At 43.6% G+C, this 19,726-nt stretch overlaps 1 protein-coding gene across 1 annotated transcript in view; it reads right to left on the bottom strand.

Moving 5' to 3' along the window:
• Window positions 1–19,726, bottom strand: part of E2F1 (E2F transcription factor 1) — a 718,581-nt gene that overhangs the window by 41,497 nt on the left and 657,358 nt on the right. The window lies entirely within an intron of this gene.

Here is a 19,726-nt window from a genome sequence, read left to right as displayed (position 1 = left end):
AAGATCATTAGACGTACACCAGGCCTGGATGGCTGAGAGGCAGTCAGGGATCAATGAGGGTGCAAGGGTGTATGTAGGAACTTTGAAGAAGAGTTCTGTCAGGATAGCACTGGAAGTTGGGGGAGTAGGAGGAAATGAGGCATGCCAGCAGAGTAAGGTAGATGTTAAAGAGGCAAGGTGAAAGAATGCAGCCCTGTGGTACACCACAGGAGGAGGAGGAAGTACGGGAGGAGACGATGCCCAGTATGACTTTGGAAAGAGCTACCGCTTAGGAAGGAGGTAAGCCAGTCCAGTGCCCGATCCAAGATACCAAGGTTGGCATGGAGCCTTTTTATGAGGATGGAATGGTTCACTGTGTCAAAAGCAGAAGAGAGATCAAGGAGGATGAGGACAGCCGGGGGCAGGGGGGTGAGGGGGTTGGAATCAAGGGATGCAAGCAGTTCTTCATGGCAGAAGACCAGTTTCCATACCTCTGGCTGCTCGGAATCCAGACTGATGGTCGTGAACAAAAGCCAACAAGTTCAGTGTGGGAGTTAAGTTGGAGGGCCAATTTCTCAAACAGTTTCCCCCGGAAAGGGGTGATGGAGATGGGGATATTGTTGGCCGGGCAGGAAGGGTCTGCTGATGTTTTTTTTAAGGAGGGGACGTACAAAGGAGTGCTTGAGGGAGGATGGAAAAGAACCAGTAGCAAAGGAGTGGTTACAAAGATTGGCGAGAGAGAAGATGATGTCCTTGATGGTTATGAAAGAGCAAGGGGTAACTTATTTGGAAAAGACCTTCATGGAGTTGACAACTCTAGTGACGTCTTCCAGAGAGACAGAGACAAAGGAGGAAGGTGAGTGGACAGAGGAGGCAAAGGGGGGGAGGGGTTGGAAGAGTGCGTGACAAGGCTGCTCAGTATGTCCTGGGTTTTGGAGGTGAAGTGAGTGGAAAGTGCATTGCAAAGGGCCTGGGAAGGAGTAGGGGCAGCGGACAGGTTGGCAAATTCCCTGCAGATTTCGAAGAGTTCTGCCGTGTTGGTGGATGTACCAGATACTCGTGCCTGAATATGAGCCCTTTTATTGGAACGGATAAGAGTCTGTAATGCCTCTTTAACCTGTACCTCTTGGCCTGTTCAAAATTTTAATGTGCAACACCAATACCCCTTGGTATTCCTTCTCCCCAATGCCTCTTGGCACTTGTAGTTCTTATTCTCTTTTGTCTTTTCCAAACTTCATATTCAACACCAATACTTCTTGGTATTCCTTTTCCACCAATGCTTCTTTGTACTTGCAGTTCTTATATTTTACTTTTGCCCCCTTGGCATATTGCACACTTCACATCTTCTCTTGTACCAATGCCTTTGGTACTCATAGTTCTTAATCTCTTTCCCTTGCCTTCTTATATTTTTTTCCGTTTGCCCCCTTGGAATGTTTCACATTTCACATAGTTAATTTCCTCTTATTCAACTTTCTTTCCTTTGATCTCGACTCGCAATATATTTCATACGTTCATAATATTTCAGAGAGACTTTCAAATGTGCAATTTCCTTGGACCACTCTCCTACTTAGTATCCTTCACTTCTTACAAATGTCCTCCTCATTCGTGTTTTATCGGCACATGCGTAACCTTCAACTTTCTATAACACAGTTACTTTCCCTTTAACAACAACCAGACTAGTCTTACTGGCCTGGCACAGAGTTGGTTGGCACACTTAGCAAGTGTGTTAGCAGCTCACTCCTGTGTTCCAGCAACATGAACCTCAGAAACATTTGTATACATTTTGCTTGGGTTAGGCAGGTAGTGGCACCACAGCAGACCTCTGTTGTACTGGAGTTTGTGAAATAACAATCACCTGTAACAGTCTAGGTGCAAGTAATAAAACCTTCATCATAGACAGGACAAAGATGACCAGATTTGGACAATCTCATCACAAGCGTCATATCGCCAGGCCAGCACAGATCCTTAATTTGGATTAATGTCTGTGCAGTATTAAGATAACCCAAAATAAGAGGGCCTACTAAGCTCCTTAAAGAAGTGCATTCCATGCCACAGACTCCCATGAAGGTCTTGTATGGGGAGTGCCCAGGCCATAAAGCTTGGGAAAGGACATGGAGCACCCAAGACCCCCTTTGGGCCTCTCCTAGGTGCTAAACACAGAGGGGTCAGTAATGCGAGACTGACAACTGCTTGTAGTTTTCTCAATATATGCTACTTTATTAAAGAAATGAAATTAAGAAAATACCTTGCTTGCCCTACTCTACAGAGAAATTCCCTACCTAGTGTAGAGGCTAATGGAACTTTCTCTAGCATGGGTAAATTGGCCATCACACATACAAATAAACCTATATAGCAATACAATGCAATAAACAATATCAACACTATATCTGAATGGCTTTCTTCTGTCCTGGGTAAGATCCCACCGCAGGATTCAAGTCAACTCCAAAATTGTTAAACTAAAGAAAATAAAGGTTTTGAACCAGTACTTGAAAGTTCAAAGTCAAAGCAAAAGTTCAACAAACAAAAATCCACTGGTAACAATTCTTTTGTTCCTGGATGAAATGATACCTTTCCAACTTCCGGGAAAAGAAATAGCACCAATAGTAATCCTGGTTATGATGATACATTGTCTCTTTAAGACAATTAGCCACAGTTCAAAAGAACATGTAATATTCTCCAAATGTCAATCATACACAATTATTTAAGACTTCTTCAGTTACAACTTTACATTTGGTATATTTGTCGGGATGCTTTCCTTGTGCTGCTACTTCTGTTTTCAACAACCACATCCTGCTTCTGCTCACAAGACGCTCTCCTTTCCAGCTTCAGCAGTCTTTCGCACCACATGTTGTATTCTACTTCAGGGTATTCTTCACAAGCATTTGGTTTCCCTTCCCCAGCTTGCATCACTCCTTTCTGCCAGTTATCATCCCAAGCAATTAACAAGAAGCTTAAGTGCCACTCTTTCAGCTTCAGGTAACAATGGTGTACATTTGTCTTATACCACTTGATTGTTAACAACTTCACAGTGTGGTTGGATGGCTCTAACTCTTGGCAAAACAGGTTTCACTATGAAAAGGGGATGCCCATTGACTTGGGCAATGCTTGTTCTCAATGTTTTAGACTATTTATTTGAAATAAAAAGATTGTCACTTCTGGATACTGTATAGAGCTCAGTCTTTCAAGTGAAAACACAATTAGGCACACACAAACTCTCCGAGATTGAATTCAAAGTTTAAAGTTGGATGAAGAATTGTATTCCTGTGTAATGGTAAAGGAGGCAACTTCCATTGGGAAACATAATTGGGTTCATGCAACCTTTTGATGGAGTGTTCACTCTGTTGATGTGGCAGGATTATTATAATGCTGCGTTAAGTAGTATTCTTCTCATACTATCTTATGCAATGCTATGCTATAGTATGCTACATTTGGCTCTGCCATGTAGTTAGGCCTCAGACCCTCCATGTCACCTCCCTCTTCATGCAGCACCCGGACAGGCCCAAACCCCTCCTAGGGCAGAGGGCACATCAGACTTTCCCTTATGCTTATTCTCTAAAAGTATAGCATTAGCCCATTATATGGGAGATAACAATAGGTGTTCTGTGAATGCCGCTTATTCATAATACAACACAATGTCCCCGCAGGGCTGCGTCACAAGTGAGATGTCAACAGTTCTTGCCAAAGGTCTGCAATATCGTGCCAAATAACACCCCCATTGTGAAAGTACTGAAACATATTAGTGTTTGCCTATGATATGCTATATTAAACCGGCTCTCTAGGGTGGGGGCCCTAGAGAGAGCTCTGTGAGCCAAACTGCCTGAACACTTGCATGCTTTGTTCCTTGCTGATCCCTCTATATGCTGTGTATTTGCAATCTAATATAGGAAGCTTGATTTAGCCCCTACTGAAACGTACTGTCCCCCTGGTTTTATACTTAAATCTGCTGTAATTACACCTGCATTGGTGGCTAATCCGGATTGTCTGAATTGGCTATTATGCAATGCTAGGTCTTTGGTTGCTCATACGGCTGATTGTTTTGATCTGCTTTCTGATCTCAAGCCTGATTGTTTGCTTCTTAGCGAAACCTGGCTTTCTCCATCGTCTGGCCCAGCGGTGGTTACTATGCTCCCTGCCGGCTATAATATTTTGAGGGCAGATCGTGCAGCTAGCCATCCTGGTTGTGGCGTTGCCTTTATATATTTTCTCATTTGTATCTACTGTGATGCCCTTACCTTCCCTGTGCAGGGTTGAGGCACTCTTAGTGCGTATTACTTTTTCAGCTTCTAAGACTATTCACTTTTTCATAGTCTATCGCCCCACTGGTTATAATGAACATTTTGTTTATTCTTTTACGGATCTTGTGGCATCTCTCCAGTTACAATACTTGGACTTGATTATTGCGGGTGAATTTAACTATTAGTCCAATGACCCCTCAGATAAAGTTGCAGTTAAATTCATCACTGCAATGGAGGATGATCTTCTGTTGCAGTTAGTTATTGAGCCGACCCATATTCTGGGCAATCAGCTCGATCTGGTCTTAGGAAAATATGATTCACCGACAGTCTCTTCCCCATTATGAATTACTTGGTCTGATCATTCTGTCATTCCTTTTAAATTTAACTGAGTTGATCGCCCTCCAATTTTTGATAAACCCAGAGTTAAGAAGCGGAATTGGCGTGCGGTTCAGACTGCCATGATGGCTGCACATATCAATACCAGCTGCAGTGTCATACCCTCTTTAGATTTTGGTATTTTATCCAAAATCTTTACCACTACAGCTGATTTGCTTGCTACACTGGTGGAGATCCAGGCTCGTAGGCGGCCCTCTCATCCTTGGTTTAATGAGGACTTAAAGACTTTCCGCCTGAAACGTAGGCAAGCAGAACGCAAATGGCGCTCCTCGTATTCCATTAGCCATCGTACCGCTTTTTGTGCTATCACTTCCGTATATCATTTTCTATTAAGCAAGCTAAGCAAAAGTGTTTCACCTCTCAAATCGAAAATTCGATCACACAGCCTAAAGAGCTTTTTAGAGTGGTTCGCACTTTGTCCGCTAGAGAACCCTCAGATAATTTTACACCTGCATCGCAAGATCGTTGTGATTCTCTTGGAAAAAATGTATTTGTAAAATTGACAAACTCCGGGACCTTATCTCGATTGATTGTAATCGCTTGGTTGGTAGACTTGATCCCCCTGTTGGTGTCCCTTTGGGGACCATGCCTTCTACTGGTGCTGTGTGGGATTCTTTTCCTCTTTTCATGGATACTGATGTTATTACTGCTGTTACTAGTATGAAATCTGCATCTCCCGCAGATGCCCTTCCACTGTTTCTGGTGAAGGATATTCTCCCCCAGATTCTGCCCCATCTGACATTTGCAGTGAATCTTTCTTGCTCTACGGGGATTGTTTCTCTGGTGCTTAAATGTGCTACAGTGATAACCCTTCTGAAGAAACCTGCTCTCGACCCTCTAGTTCTTGCTAACTTTCGTCCCATCCCTCTTCTGCCTTTAAGTATGACGTTGCTTGATTCCTTGTTGTCTCCACTGTTGGTGCGGTTCTGTGAATCTACATCTCTGCTTGATGCTTTCCAGTTGGGTTTCAGACCTGGCCGGGGAACCAAGACTGTTTTGGTCTCGGTGCTAGACGATCTTACGCTCATTACTGATATGGGTGGAGTAGCAGCTCTGATCCTGTTAGATCTGTCAGCCGCGTTTGATATCATCGATCACTCCATCCTGATCAATCAGTTAGCTGCTGCTGGCATGTCAGGTCCGGTCATTGCCTGGTTTCACTCTTTTCTGTCCAATCGCTCACAGCGTCTTTTGCTCCAACCTTTTCTTTCAGAGATCTCGGCTCTGTTGTGTGGGGTCCCATAGGGCTTGGCGCTGTCCCCCACTCTTTTTAATATCTACATTCAGCCTCTGATCGCTCTTATCCGCGCCCATGGTTTTAGATGATACTCGTATGCTGATGATACGCACATCTTGGTTAGGCTGGATCTTCTTTATCCAGCCCATACCGCTGAGCTGCGAGACTGCTTACCAACCCGGGGCTGCTGGATGAGCAAAAATTGTCTAAAAGACGACAAGACCAAGGTTATGGTTGTGGGTTCTCCATCTGCTTCTGCTTTGTGGACACCTGCTTTCTGGCCTTCTTCTTTTGGTTCCTTCCATGCTGCAGTTTCAGTGGTTTAGAACTTATGTGTCGAAGTATCTGCTTCACTGTCTACGGCCCCTCAGGTTGGTGCAGTCTGCCAAGCTGGTCATTTTCAATTGAAAATTCTTAGGAAGGTTCTCCAATTTATTCCTGATTTGGGAGCCCCAGTGGCCTCTGCTTTGGTCTTCAGCAAGATTGACTACTGTAACTCTCTATATCTGGCTCAGCCAGATTATTTGATGCAGCGTCTGCAGGTTCTCCAAAACTTTGCTGCCTGCCTTGCCACTGCTACCCCACATTGAGAACACATTTCCCCAGTCCTTCGATCCATTCATTGGCTGCCCGTGGCCAGACGTGTTCATTTCAAATCTCTATGTCTGGTGCATAGAGCTTTTTATGATGCCGGCCTGGAGTAATTGCATCAAAAATGTCGACCCTATGTTCCTGCCCATGCGCTACGATCTGGGGGCCGCTTTCTTTTGGCAGTCCCTAGGGTCCGACGTGCTAGGACTGAAGGCGCTCTTTCTCGGTCAAAGCTGCTGATCTGTGGAATGTTCTTCCTGCCACCCTTCGTGCGGTATCTCGTCATCTACAATTTAGGAAGGCCCTTAAAACTCATCATTTTAAATCTCTCTTTTTTCTTGTGATCCCTGGTTGTCAGTCATAGCGCCAGGTTGCCTTTTGGTGTTGGTTGCTCTACACCTCTTTTGGTGTGAAAAACTACAACATAACTATGTCTCTTCCCTTATTTGCTGCAAGGATCTTGACCACCACACCTGAACTCGTATAACCTCAATGTTAAGAAATCAAAAATGGTCTATAAAGCGTTCCTTTTCCTCAATTGAGGACACGCAACCACTCTGCTATTCAGCAACAAGTTTTAAAGTGTTCAACCATGGACTTAAATGTCTTTCTGTCTCACGCGTACATTAAAGCTTTCACGATCAGCTTTTACTCGTTTTCAGCCATACGCAAGTCACTTAGGAGCTGGCTAAAGTTACTGGCAAAGCTTGCGCAGCGTATCTAAATGCTGCGCTTCACTCACCGGCTTCAGTAACACTGGTTTTGCGGGTTGCACTGCTTTCCCGTCTTTCTCTGGCTTGTCTACTACTTCTAGCTCGCTGCAGACCCACACCCTTCTCCAGCACGGGTGTTTTCAGTCCGGCCACTTGACGTGGGATTTTTTTTTTCTCTGAGACCCTCGGCTTACCTTCTGCTTCTGGCCTTAGTCTCCTGCACAGTAACAACCTAACATGGGGAAAACTCACCCGCCAGCACCTCTTCCTCTGCGCAGCCTCTGCATGTAATGGTTTGGGAGAACAGGACTTTCTCAAAGCTTGCAGGTGAATCTGTCTCCACGCTCGTGTCTCTTCTAGTCTTCCACTTTGTGATACGCCAGCCTTGTGCTTCTCTTCTGCCGCTGCTGCCACAGCCAGCCTTCCAGCCCTTGTTCTAGCTCCTTCTACTCCTCCTTTCCTGCTGGGGCCTTTATGCCTCACAGGTTAAATGATAGGATTCAGGTGTAGGCTATTAGCCTTAATTGCCTGACTACTACAATGGCCACTAGGCTTAATTGCCTGACTCCTATTTCTACATGCCACTTTCTTCCTCTTCTCAATACCTTTAGGATTCTGGGACTTGTAGTTTCTTACACGGAAAATAGCAAAGGGGCAACGTGCTGGTCTTGGAAGCAAGACCATACAGAGCAACAGAGGTTCAAATTCTGGATCCGCGCTTTGAAACCAAACTCAGGTATTAAGTGTCTTATTAAAAAAAAAAACAATTAAATAAATAAATACAAATAAAGTTGAGGTTTACAATTTCTACATTATTTATAAGGGTAGATTTAATTCCTTTAAGGCTTTTTACAGAGGGGCTATTAGAATTAGCTATCATAGAGGAAGGTGGTTTAGTGAAGACATTTCCATAATCCCTTACATTGTACCCTTGGGTTTGAGGAAGGTATTTAGTCTGGGATACCAAAAAGGATCTTTGTTTCGGTATAGTTTGTTCTGACCTCTTAACCTTGGGGTTCACAACCTTAGATCTCATATGAGGGGGAGAGACATTAAGACAATAAGGCATAACCTATGTATATGTCTGTCCCCAATGGCTATGGACAGGCTCACCAGTACTTTGCAGCGTTCCTGACCTGTGTCTCTGCGTTGAAGAAGATTCTTTGGAATGGCTTCCTGCCACTGTAGACCTTCCTTCAGCTTTCCTTTCAGCTCTGCGCTCACCCTTCGGCTTCTCCCAGGACCGAAGAATGCTGGTTTCCGGCACAGCTGCATTTTCAGGACCTCCTCCGATGCTCCCTATACTCGGACAGTCCTCTAAAAGGTGCCTGCAGCATCTCTCCTTTCTCACCACGCCAGTATGTCACAATCGCGTTTGCGAGCTGCTGTCTGGATGCGCCTGTCCCCTAAGTTGCTCCAGTACAGTCCGCTCCCGTTCTGCTTTCTTCTTGACCGTGGATGCCATTTTTAATATGCAGCGCATTCGTGATTTAACCAAGCAACTAATCTGTACATTCAGTTTTGGGTTTTGTTCAATTTACATCAACTCCTTCCTCCTCTTCTCAGTACTTAAGGCTTAATGGGAGTTGAAGTCCATACAGGTTATGGAATTTCTAAAATGTTGTTTAAGAGTTGTATTTAGAAAAACATCAGAAACAGGAGATGTTATATGTGTGTTGTGTATGCTGGAGGTATGAATGGGATGTTGACTAGAATGACAGCATACCATAAAAACTGTGGGTGTTGTTGGGAAGGAACCAGGATCCTCCCGAACCCCCAAGTGTTTTAGAGTTAGGCAAGACATTTTCAAGGCACTATAATGGACTAGGGAGGAGGGGGGGGCACTGGGAAGGCTCTCTCATGCAAGCATAATCACATACACAGACATAGGTGAGCACTGAAGAAGGTAGTTATTGTCTATATATAAGGCGCAATTAACTATTAGTTGGATAGGTTTGTAATGTCAGATCCCAGGCATGGTAAAAGCTTAGTTAGTGCTGTAGAGGAGTCGAACTCCCCCCTCCTCCCCAGAAGAATGTGGCCTGTGGGATCTAAATAGACCACAGGTGCTTAAATGTTCTACACTATGGGCAGTACAAACTGCCTCACCAGGTGTCCAAAGTCTGTCAAGAGTCCAGGCGGGTTAAAAATAGGAATTGTATGTTTTGTGTGGTAAGTGCATTTAGAGATAAAAATGATAAGTCTAAATTGTGGAGGAAACTACAGGATCCAGATAACGTGAGCAGGAAGAGCGGAATATGGATAGAATAGATGAAGTAGGTTTGTACATCTATAACTATGTTTAGTTCTCCTTGGGCTAAAAGTCTGCAGTCTTGGGTTTGTAAAAGTCTGTAGAGCTGCAGTGTTTTTTTGCATAGCTAGCTAAATGTAGAACAGCACGCCCTGACAAAACTGCTGATAACGAAGAAAGAAGGCTTTGGACTATCCCTATTATGGAAAAAGGACGGATTGGGCTGAAGTCATGATCCAGCTCCAGTGACATCACCATGGCAAGCTGGACCTATATAAACCCCTGCTTGAAACCACATTGGCAGGAAGGAAAGGGACAGGAGAAGAACGTTCAGGCAGCAGAGTGCTTTGCTACCATCCTCATTTGTAAGATTAAACTTGTTATCCTTACAGGATCACCTTTGGCCTCATTTCCCTAGTGGGGTGTATTGATTCTGGTGGGAGCGCAATTAGGGGCACCCTTACAGTGTCATAGGGTTTTCTTCAGGAGAAAGGGGGAATACTGTGTCCCTCCCAGTGGAGTCACAACCTCCCCACCGGCCGTCATCCCCTCCCACATGAGCCTTCCTCATATTACACCTGCAGGGTCTTGATCAGGTGCTGTCCCCTAACCACATGGGAGGAGACCAACACCGGGGAACCAGTGATGACTCCAAGGGTTCATCACAAGGGGCATTAGGGCTTGACTAGCTAAGGAGAAAGAGGATCTGATGGGGTCTGCTGCGGGCCGAAGAGGCAGGGGGACAGGAAAAGGTTGCCAGAGGACATACAATAGGTAACATATTCCCCCCCACAACCTCCCTGGTCCTGTGGCAGGGGTCCGACCATAGAACACGTGGTAAGGGGCCATAGGTTGCCAGAAGGTACAGGGAGGAGTAGACTTCTGAGAAACAAGTGGAGAGGAGCCCACAGCCCAATTAGAAGCCAGTATCCAGAGTTGCGGAGAACACTGAGACTGTGAACAGTGGAGTAGCTGAGAAAAAAACCAGGGTACCATCCTGCACAGGATAAAGCAGACATACAGGGAGAACAGTAAGAGGAAAAGACTTCGATTAGCAGAAGAAAGGAAAGAAATCAGAAGAGAACAAAGGGGGCCCCTGGGTCGGCGACAAGGAAAAGATAGACAGAACGACGCCACAATCAGGAAAGGAGGGAGGGTCGGCGAGGAAGGCCCCTAGGGTGAAAATGATGACGGAGATGGACATGTCCCTCTTCTCAACGAAAGGGGACTGTGGACATATCCTGGCCGAAATCAAGGCCCTCAGAGGCGACATAGAAGCCTCGCTGACCGAACTAACTAGCAGGATGACAACGGTGGAGAGTAAGGTGGAGGGCCTAGAACATAACCAGCTCAATGCGGACATGGCGGAAATGAGGCTTGACGCCAGACTAACAGAGCTGGAGCTTCGAGAAGAGGAAGTGATGCTGAAAATGGATGATTTAGAAAATGGAGAAAGACGGAATAACATAGGGATACTGGGCTTGAAGGAGATGGCAAGGGAGACCCCGAGGCAAGTAGAGGAGAGAGTACAGGCCCTAGTGCACAACCTTTTTGAAGCAGAAGGGGGGGAAACCGGTGCAACTTGAAAGAGCGCATAGAGGAGGTAGACCATACTGGAGCGGCCCCTGCCCCATAGTAGCAAAATACCGGAGCTATAAGGACAAAATTGATGTGATCAGAATCTCACGCTCTCCAGGTGCAGAGACTGCAGGCCCCTCACAAAGTGGCTACAAGAAAAGGGCATCAGGTATAGATGGGGCTATCCATTCTAACTGCAATTTGAAGTAGAGGCAGTAAATTACAACATAACCTCGGTGGAGGAAGCAGAGCAAGCCCCATGTCACCTTACTTCGAACATGGATGTTGGCCCTACGGGCCCCAAAGGACCGACTACAAGCAGGGAAAAACCAAGATCTGCACCAGGCCTGCAGAGGAGGAAAAGAGGACAAACTGGCAGAAAATACATGAGACTGAACGGGCCATCACCCCATAAACCACCCTCAACACCACAGAGGGAGATTAATTCAAAAGAATGTGTGACAGCTAGAGAGATAACCGTGAGACCAGGTGGAAAGCGAAGGTATGAAAATGGATTGCTGGAGGGGGCAAATGTCCTCACTCCAAGGAGACCCTCTGTGCGACGGAGGGTGTCTCAACAACTCTTATTGAACACAACTCATTTTTCCCACTATACAGGACTCTCAGACTTAGGTGTATATTCTCTGGTATGCGAAATTGCATTGTGAAAGTATTTAAAAATTGCATTGTGAAACCTACCCTTTTTCCCACTATACAGGACTCTCAGACTTAGGTGGATTAAATTCCTCTAATCTTCAAGTAGCATATACCTTTCTTGTTGGCTTGGTATATCTACTTGACAAAGAATTACTTTGCTTTTCCTAATTTCACAATGTTCAACATCTTCTGCTCTCTTGAAGTATAGTCCTCTTATCATTTTGCTATTCCTCTACGGTGCAGTCGCTGAAACGCCCCGGGCCACATTCTGCTATGGCAGACTCACCGGTTCTCTGTAGCATTTTCAGGCTTGCTCACGCTTATGAAGCGTGCCTTTGCTGCCTGCGTCCCACTTGGGTCGGCTCTTGCATCTCTTCAGGCTTCCTCGTTGCTCTGCTCCTGCACACTGGCTTCTCCAGTAAGGACAACTCTGTCTCTTTTGGCTACCGGATGCCCATGAACCCTCTCGCGGTTCGTGGCATCTCCACATTACACCTCCGTGCACCACGCCACTATCCTTCTCTGCCGGCGAGCTCCCTCGCTCCGCCACACCAGCTCATGTCTCCAACTTCCATCTGCCTTCTCTGAAACAGCCACGTCTTCTCCCGAGGCGCTTCTTACTGTGTGGTTCATATGTTTTTTAAAGGTCCCATGCACAGGTGCATGCATCCAACAACTAGCATGCTCAACAAGCTTGTGGCTCTATGTCAATTCCTTCCTCCTCCTCGTTTCTTGACTTAGGTGGATGTGGGAATTGAAGTCCATTGATGGTTTCTGATGCATATTAGTTAAAAGTTATTTCACAATTATACCATATGAAGGATCAGTTCTACATGAAGGGAAATTAGAGCTAAATAAAGTACTTTGCAAAAGGCATCCTTGGAGCTTTTATACAAGGGGGGGGGGGGAACAGACACATTTCAATAGGGCATTAGGGTATTCAATAACAGGGGTTCATCCTCATGGGAAAATGAGAAATACAGCGCCTCATCCATTGCAGTCATGACATCCCCTGATAGTGGTCTCCTCCCATTTGATCCTCCCTCATATAGCCACCCCCAGGGTTAGGATCAGGCAGAGGCTGCCGTCCCCTGGCCACATGGGAGGAGACCACTAACGTGGAAACTCGGGACGACTCCATTGGATTCATCACACAAGGTACTGCTACGGATCCTGCTACTGTGCTCATTGATCCTAACGTACACTTCCCTGGTAGTCATCCCAATATATAATAGTGCAATCACGTGAAATACATTAGATGAGTTTCAATTAGTGAAATTCCTTATCTGTTAACTGAAGCACCATGGCTAAATTCTAATGTTTTTGAAGTTAAAGCACAGACATTACAGTGTCTGCATGATGGCCTCTCAGTGGTTCTCTCTGCATGCCCCATGCTGATTCAATCCTATTATATGCCGCAGGTGTAGACTCAATGTAGTACAGAGAGTGAGCTAGTCTGTCCCTCAAGTTTTTTCCTCTGCTCAATGCGAACAAGGGTTTTTCTGCTGGTGCAACATGTGGCCTCGACCAATTTCCAATGCTTTTTCACCAACGTTTTAATTTTGTTGGTCTGGTTGCCAAAGGTTGTAATACAATCAATGCAATCCGGGTACTCCCTCTCTGTTCTGAGGGATAATAATATCTCTCTGTTGGTAAAGCAGGCTCACTTCGCTGCATGTTATTATTTTACCCGGATATCCTCTCTCCAAAATTCTATCTGATAATATTCTAGCTTGGCACTCGAAATCTACTTTAAATGAACAGCTACGCCGAAGGCTCAAGAATTGCTTATGCAGCAAATTGTCCCTTAGGGCTTGTAGATGTTAATTTCATAATTTAATAATGGCTGGAGTAGAGGAGAAAAGTATTGTGGTCCGTACTCTTCCTGAACAAATTTGTATAAAGTTTTCCATTGGAATGGGCAATTGCTATATCCAAGAAAGTGAGCAACATCCCGTCAAACGGACACATGAATCGTAAATTGGCATCGCATTGTTTCAACCAATGGACAAAATCTTGTAATGAAACCTCCGCCCATGTCCTTATAAAAAATGTATCATCTGTATAACGTACCGAGTTGGTAATTTAGGATGTGAAGGGGTTGTTCTGATATACATTTCCTTCTTAAAAATTAGCCATATTAATGTTGGCCAAACTCAGGATGAAGACCGCCCCCATGGCCGCTCCTTTCTTCTGTAAATGCAGGTTATATTGAAAGCTAAGAAATTGTTACATAAAGTCACCTGTACTCATTCCTGAATGAAATATGTGGGGACAGAATTGAGGCAAAGGTCTAGCATACAATAAATTCTGGACAATGTCTATTACATCTGTTTGCAGGATATTTCGCAACCATACCAACGAAATTCAAGCGTTGGTGAAAAAGCACTGAAAATTGGTCGAGCCCAAGGATTGCACCAGCAGAAAACCATTGTTCACATTGAGGAAAGGAAAAAACATGAGTTGACAGACTAGTGCCCTCTAGGTTCATATGATAAAATTGAATCTTCATGGGACATGGGAGAGAACTACTGAGAAGCCATCAATCGTGTGGGCTCTGCAATGCCTGAGCTTTAACTTCAAAAACATTGGAATTTAGCCATGGTGACTTCAGTTGGCAGAAAAAGCATGTCGCTTTTTGCAACTCATCTAATGTAATTCATGCAATTAAGTCCAAGTGTGTACTATTATACAGTGGGATGACTACCATGAAAGCGTCCGTTAGGATCAATGAGCACAGGAGCAGGATCTGTAATGGTACCCTGTCTGCACCATTAGTACGGCATTTTCAATTAATGAAACGTGGTGTTGATGATTTCTCTTGGTTTATTTTGGACCAGGTTAAACCAAATATATTTAACTTTTCAGTGGTTGCCTATTTATTTAAGCTACAGCAGACCTTGATCCATAGGGTGCCCACCCATGAATCAGGGTTAAATTAAGAATTGCACTGGGCTACTCTGATGTGAGGTGCTTTGAAGACCCTTCAATTCATTCCATTGGTGTGTAACCGCTTAATGTGCAAGTCTTTCTCCACTGCCGATGATTATAGTTTATCTCTAACTGGTCGCTGTAATATGGTCGCAGGTTTTACATTTCGTGCTTTTGGAGGGACTTTTCGAGCTCTGTTATAGAACAGTGCACAAGTTGTTTTTATAACACACCAATTTAGCTTAGACTGTTAACATGTATTTTGGTTTCTCTGTTTGATTGCAGCTATCAAATCACAGTAGGCAACGTACTGTCAGTGATATGAATTGACAGTGCAGTACTCCTAGTTGGCAAGTAAGTCCCTCGGTTTTCAAATCATGAAGTCACAGAACTGTCCGGTGACTACTAGAAAATAGTGCTTTTGTGTCTCTGGCATACTGAGAGCCACGCACAACGGATCCTTAAGTCCCCAGCTGGCTGGGATCAGCATGAATGACTGATTTAAGGTGAGTGAGGGATGACCCCTTTGCCCTTTAGTCTTTATATTGTACACCTCCAGATTTGGTTGGTGTACGTCTACACTGGTATCTATGCTTTGGTACAGGGTTGAGCCAGTGTTGCATCTGCACCAGCCTGTCCAGTGGCACCAGCTAGGATGCTGCAGTTGACCACACACACCCTTTCATAAAGGTTTCTGAGAGGTCAGTATATATTTGTGTATGACCTATTGCCTAAGAGTTTTAGCTTATATGACGGAGTTAGATATCACCAATGGTACTTACAGGTTTGTTGTAGGTCCTGTTACTATTAATGCATGTCATGATGTGTTTCTCCCTGATGAAGGCTGAGTTGATGGTCCTGCAATCAACCCTGCAACCAAAACTCGAGTTGGCAGACAGCCTGATTCCTTCTCTTTGAATATGGCTTGAATAGGTTTTGCCATAGCCACATAAACTTATGTCTGTGCGGTTTGCTAGTTAACAGGGCACACTGTATGAATTAATGGTGCTATGTTGATATTTAATACAACCTGTTGATGTTTGATTTTTATTAATTGATTTGCACTTTAATTTGCTATATTTGCACATCAGAGCCAGGTTTTGCACATTATTTGTTTTGTTTCGGTGTAGCGTATGGTGTTTGTGAAAGGTGGAGTTGAGTGTGCTTATGGAAAATTGAATGGTGTTGAGTTGCTTTTATTGTGTAACATTGATGGTTTTTGTCTCAAAATTGCTGGTCTTCGACATATTTGTTTGTGTATCAATTTACATCCTATAAACATGCTGTTGTATTACATTCTTTACATTAGAATACATTCTAAAGACATCAAATTCAAAAGAAGTTGAAAAATTAAATACACTTTTAAGTGATATTTTTGTCCCCATAGCATTGTGTAATATTTTGGTAGAGGCGGTTGATTTTATGCCAGGCAGATTGTAGACTAGTCCATTCGGAGAAGGATGACCGGTCTATCTTGGAGTTTATGCTCCAGATAAGCCATCTGAAGGAATTCATTCAGGCAGACTCTATCCATGGCTGACTCTCCAAAATCAAAAGTCACATTAAAAAAAGCAAATCAAAGCCTGATCAACCCAATATATGGACTATGAACAAATCTGGGAATAGTCAAATCTGGGACGATAAAGATAAGAGAATGGAAGGGAATGAAATTTGAAAACAGGAACACAGCTGCTAATATCTCAATTCCCTCGTTTCCCCATCTACTTTGTATTGAGAAATGACATTTAAGACTGAATGCATTTTAGTGTTACCTTAATGTGGAATTGCCTTTGTAAAACGAAGTACTATGTAAACTATAATTAAAGTAAGATTAAAAATATAATTAGCAGCTTAAGCTGGGCATGATTCATCTTGGGTTATAGTATTGTTGCAAAATACTATCACCTAGATGATTATCATGTATTAGTGCAGCCCAGGAGCCATAGTCATCGATCGTTAAATGGCACAACAAAAAGTAGTATAAATAATTCTATTCATTAAGAATTGTGCAAAGTGCAAACCCATGCATTCCCTTATCTTTCAATGCACAGGTAGACACATGTCTAATGTTGAAGGGAAGGTTCTTTTTAACATTGTAAATGTTACAGAGAAATTGCATATTTTCAGCATGATAATATATGCAGTCTGAACACCACACACAGATGCATGAAGAATGTACAGCCATATACAGATTGAAACACTGCACAAGCAAGTAGCTTGAAACTAGTACACACAAGTAAATTTAAAATGGCATACATGGCTGTATTCCAAATCGCTCTCCCTCTCACACACAAGCACAAACTCACACAGGCTGTACGTAACACTCTTGTTTAGTGAAAGCTGCACCCACATGTTTTGAGAACACAGTATGTATGTGGCTTCCGAGTAAAGTAGACAGATCCCTGAGATTATGTCAAATTCAAACCTATAGGAGATAAATGTAAGCTGGCCAATATATACAGTCAAGTGTCCACCACCTAGGTTATACATATTCAGTACCTCAACCCTATATAAATAAGTAAATCGTTGTAAATGTACTCAAAATGTAAATTATTCAAACAACTTTCTCAGGTACTAGATTTGTCTTGATACTGAAGAAAATGTAATGTTTTAAAGACACTTGCTTCATCTTCAGATACCATGGAGTTAAAATAGGCTGCATAAAGAAGCCAATGTAGAGGAGAAATGTTTAGAATGTCTAGTATCTCTTTGAATATATTTATATGCGGACTGCTTGAATTAAGAGTGAATTTGTCATGCGGCAGCCCTGGAAGTTCTGGAATCATTGGAGACTCCATTGACTTCCCCGTCACGTTTTCCACAGAATGTGCCTTAGTGGTCTAGTCTCCTCACATCATGGCCGTCGCAAGCATACACCAGGTTGTTTCCACCAGCTCTGCGCATTGCAACCCATGTCATTCTCACTCTGGGTAAGATGCTCCGTAGTGCATTACTTTGCTTTCCTGCTTGCCTCTAATCTTGTCTGGCTCCACCTTCCCAGTTCCCCCACTTGCGCACCCGGTTTCATTCCTTCACCGCCTCGTGGCTTCTCAGTCTTGTCTCCTATGTTTTTCCCTGCTGTGCTCTGACAGCGCACTCTCCCCACCTGTCAGGTTTTGGTGTCATTTCTGCTTTCTACAGCCTGCTTGCATTCCTACCTTTGCAGCATTGCGTGCCACAGTGTACCAACCCCTGTGGCACGCTTATTTGACTTTCCTTCGACTGCTTGCTAAGGAGGAGGTTTCCCACTTTACCGACCATTGCTCTGTGAGGATTCCCTTCATGGTCTCCAGCTTTCTGTCATCCACTCCCAAGTGGTCTGACACTTCTCCTTGTGGTTTGGGTTCTCCAGTCTCCAGTATCTTGAATGGACACTGTACTACCTGTTTTCAGTGTCTGTCCTTTTTCGCTCCTCTATTGGAGAAGTTGTGTAAAGCATTCCTGCCATTCTCGAAGACCTGCACAGAACCAACCTGCTCACTGGGACTTCCAGGGTTTTTCTGCCCAACTGCTTTTCCCTGGGCTGAGGCCTGCTCCCCAGAGTCCCCACTGCCTGGCAGCTTGCACATAGAGCACAGTGGCCTCCAGGAGAGCTCGCCCTTATCTCTTCCAAAAGAAGAAGGGAAAGAAGGCTGACTGAAGAATAAAGAATAAAGAAGAAAGATCCAAGGAATCCTCAGGCACATTAGGTGAGGAGACATCCAAGGAGGAGGTCACATAACTTGAGAGAATGCTTGTATGGACGAATACTGAGATTTATATAGGAAGATAATTAGGTTTTGAACATGTTTTGGATTTGCTATACATATCCTTCTATTGATCTCCATGGTGTAAAGCTAGAGACCAAGTTGGTTGAAGTTACATTACACATTTACACGCATGTCTGACTGTTCCTTGCCCAGAATTGTGGGGTGGGATTTTATAATTGGGGATGTGACATTGCATGCCACACCTGTGTGAACCAATAATTAAATACATCAAATATTCTACAGTCATAAACAGCCCCTAAAGGAATGTGTGCTGCCTAAAGGATGAGGTATATCAACTGTTTTCCACCTCCTAAAGTTAATCAAATGTAATGGTGGGATAATCCTAACCTCAACAAAAACATATAAGCATTCAAATGCATGCACAAACTATTGTTGCAGTGAACTTATTATTTCAAGGAAAGAGTGCTCATTTGTGGCGACTGCCAGTAGCTGATTGGCGAGGATGATATTTACTTGACTTTTGCCAGTCTTCGAAAGTGCAAACTATTTATTTCAAATCATAAAAAAAGCATTTAGCTACAATTACACAAAACATATTACTAATTTCAAAAGATATACACTTTTCATTCGATTTACAATTAAAAGTAAAGTTTATAATATTCTTGCCGCCAAAGCACCAACAAACATGTACAGATCCCCAAGATATTCTTTATGTATAACTAGATTTGATCTCAAACTAGGTTGAGGGTTGTAAAATCATTCAATGCATACATCCCAGAAGTGAGGCTAATGTCCAGCAGACGATAAAGCGTGTGTTGCCTTAAACACCCCAACTTTAACAATATTGGTTTAATGCATCAGACTTTGATGTCAAAGTGTGGTACAAAACAATAGAACATGCTCCAGATTATCGACACTATCCAATGCACAACTAGGCAGTGAAGAATCAACAACATTCTTTCAACAGTTCTGCAGGTCGAGATATTTAAATAACTAACTAAACTCACAAGTTCTGTACTTGACCATAACGTTTGCATATATTCATAATTTGTGCATTCAGGTGATTAATTCATATTTTTGTTTGTGAACAAAAGTAGTTTATCCATCAGTCCTGCTGTGATGCTGAAATTAAGTACACAATTAGTTTGAACGATTAATCATTCACTATTTAGGTGGTCTGAAGTGGGATTGGCTTTGCTGGAGTCTGAATGCCTTTCAGAGATAGATAGATGTCTATTGCAGAGACATTAAAAGCTACAGGTTCCAAACTCCATATGATTACCTATGTGACTTAATGTACCTACTGTAAAGATCAGTGTGAACAGCAAGCCAGTTTCAAATGCATACAGTTTAAAAAAACTTTCTTTATTGATTTGTATAACAGTTAAGCAGTAACCATCATAGCCATCTCCCCAGTGGAGCCCCCCCCCCACCCTACCCAACCTCGG

The sequence above is a fragment of the Ambystoma mexicanum genome, chromosome 3p (assembly GCF_040938575.1).
Source record: "Ambystoma mexicanum isolate Mex_15411 chromosome 3p, UKY_AmexF1_1, whole genome shotgun sequence".
Lineage (NCBI taxonomy): Eukaryota > Metazoa > Chordata > Amphibia > Caudata > Ambystomatidae > Ambystoma > Ambystoma mexicanum.
The sequence above is the reverse complement of the archived record's forward strand: the minus strand, read 5'-3'. Positions and strand labels throughout refer to the sequence as shown.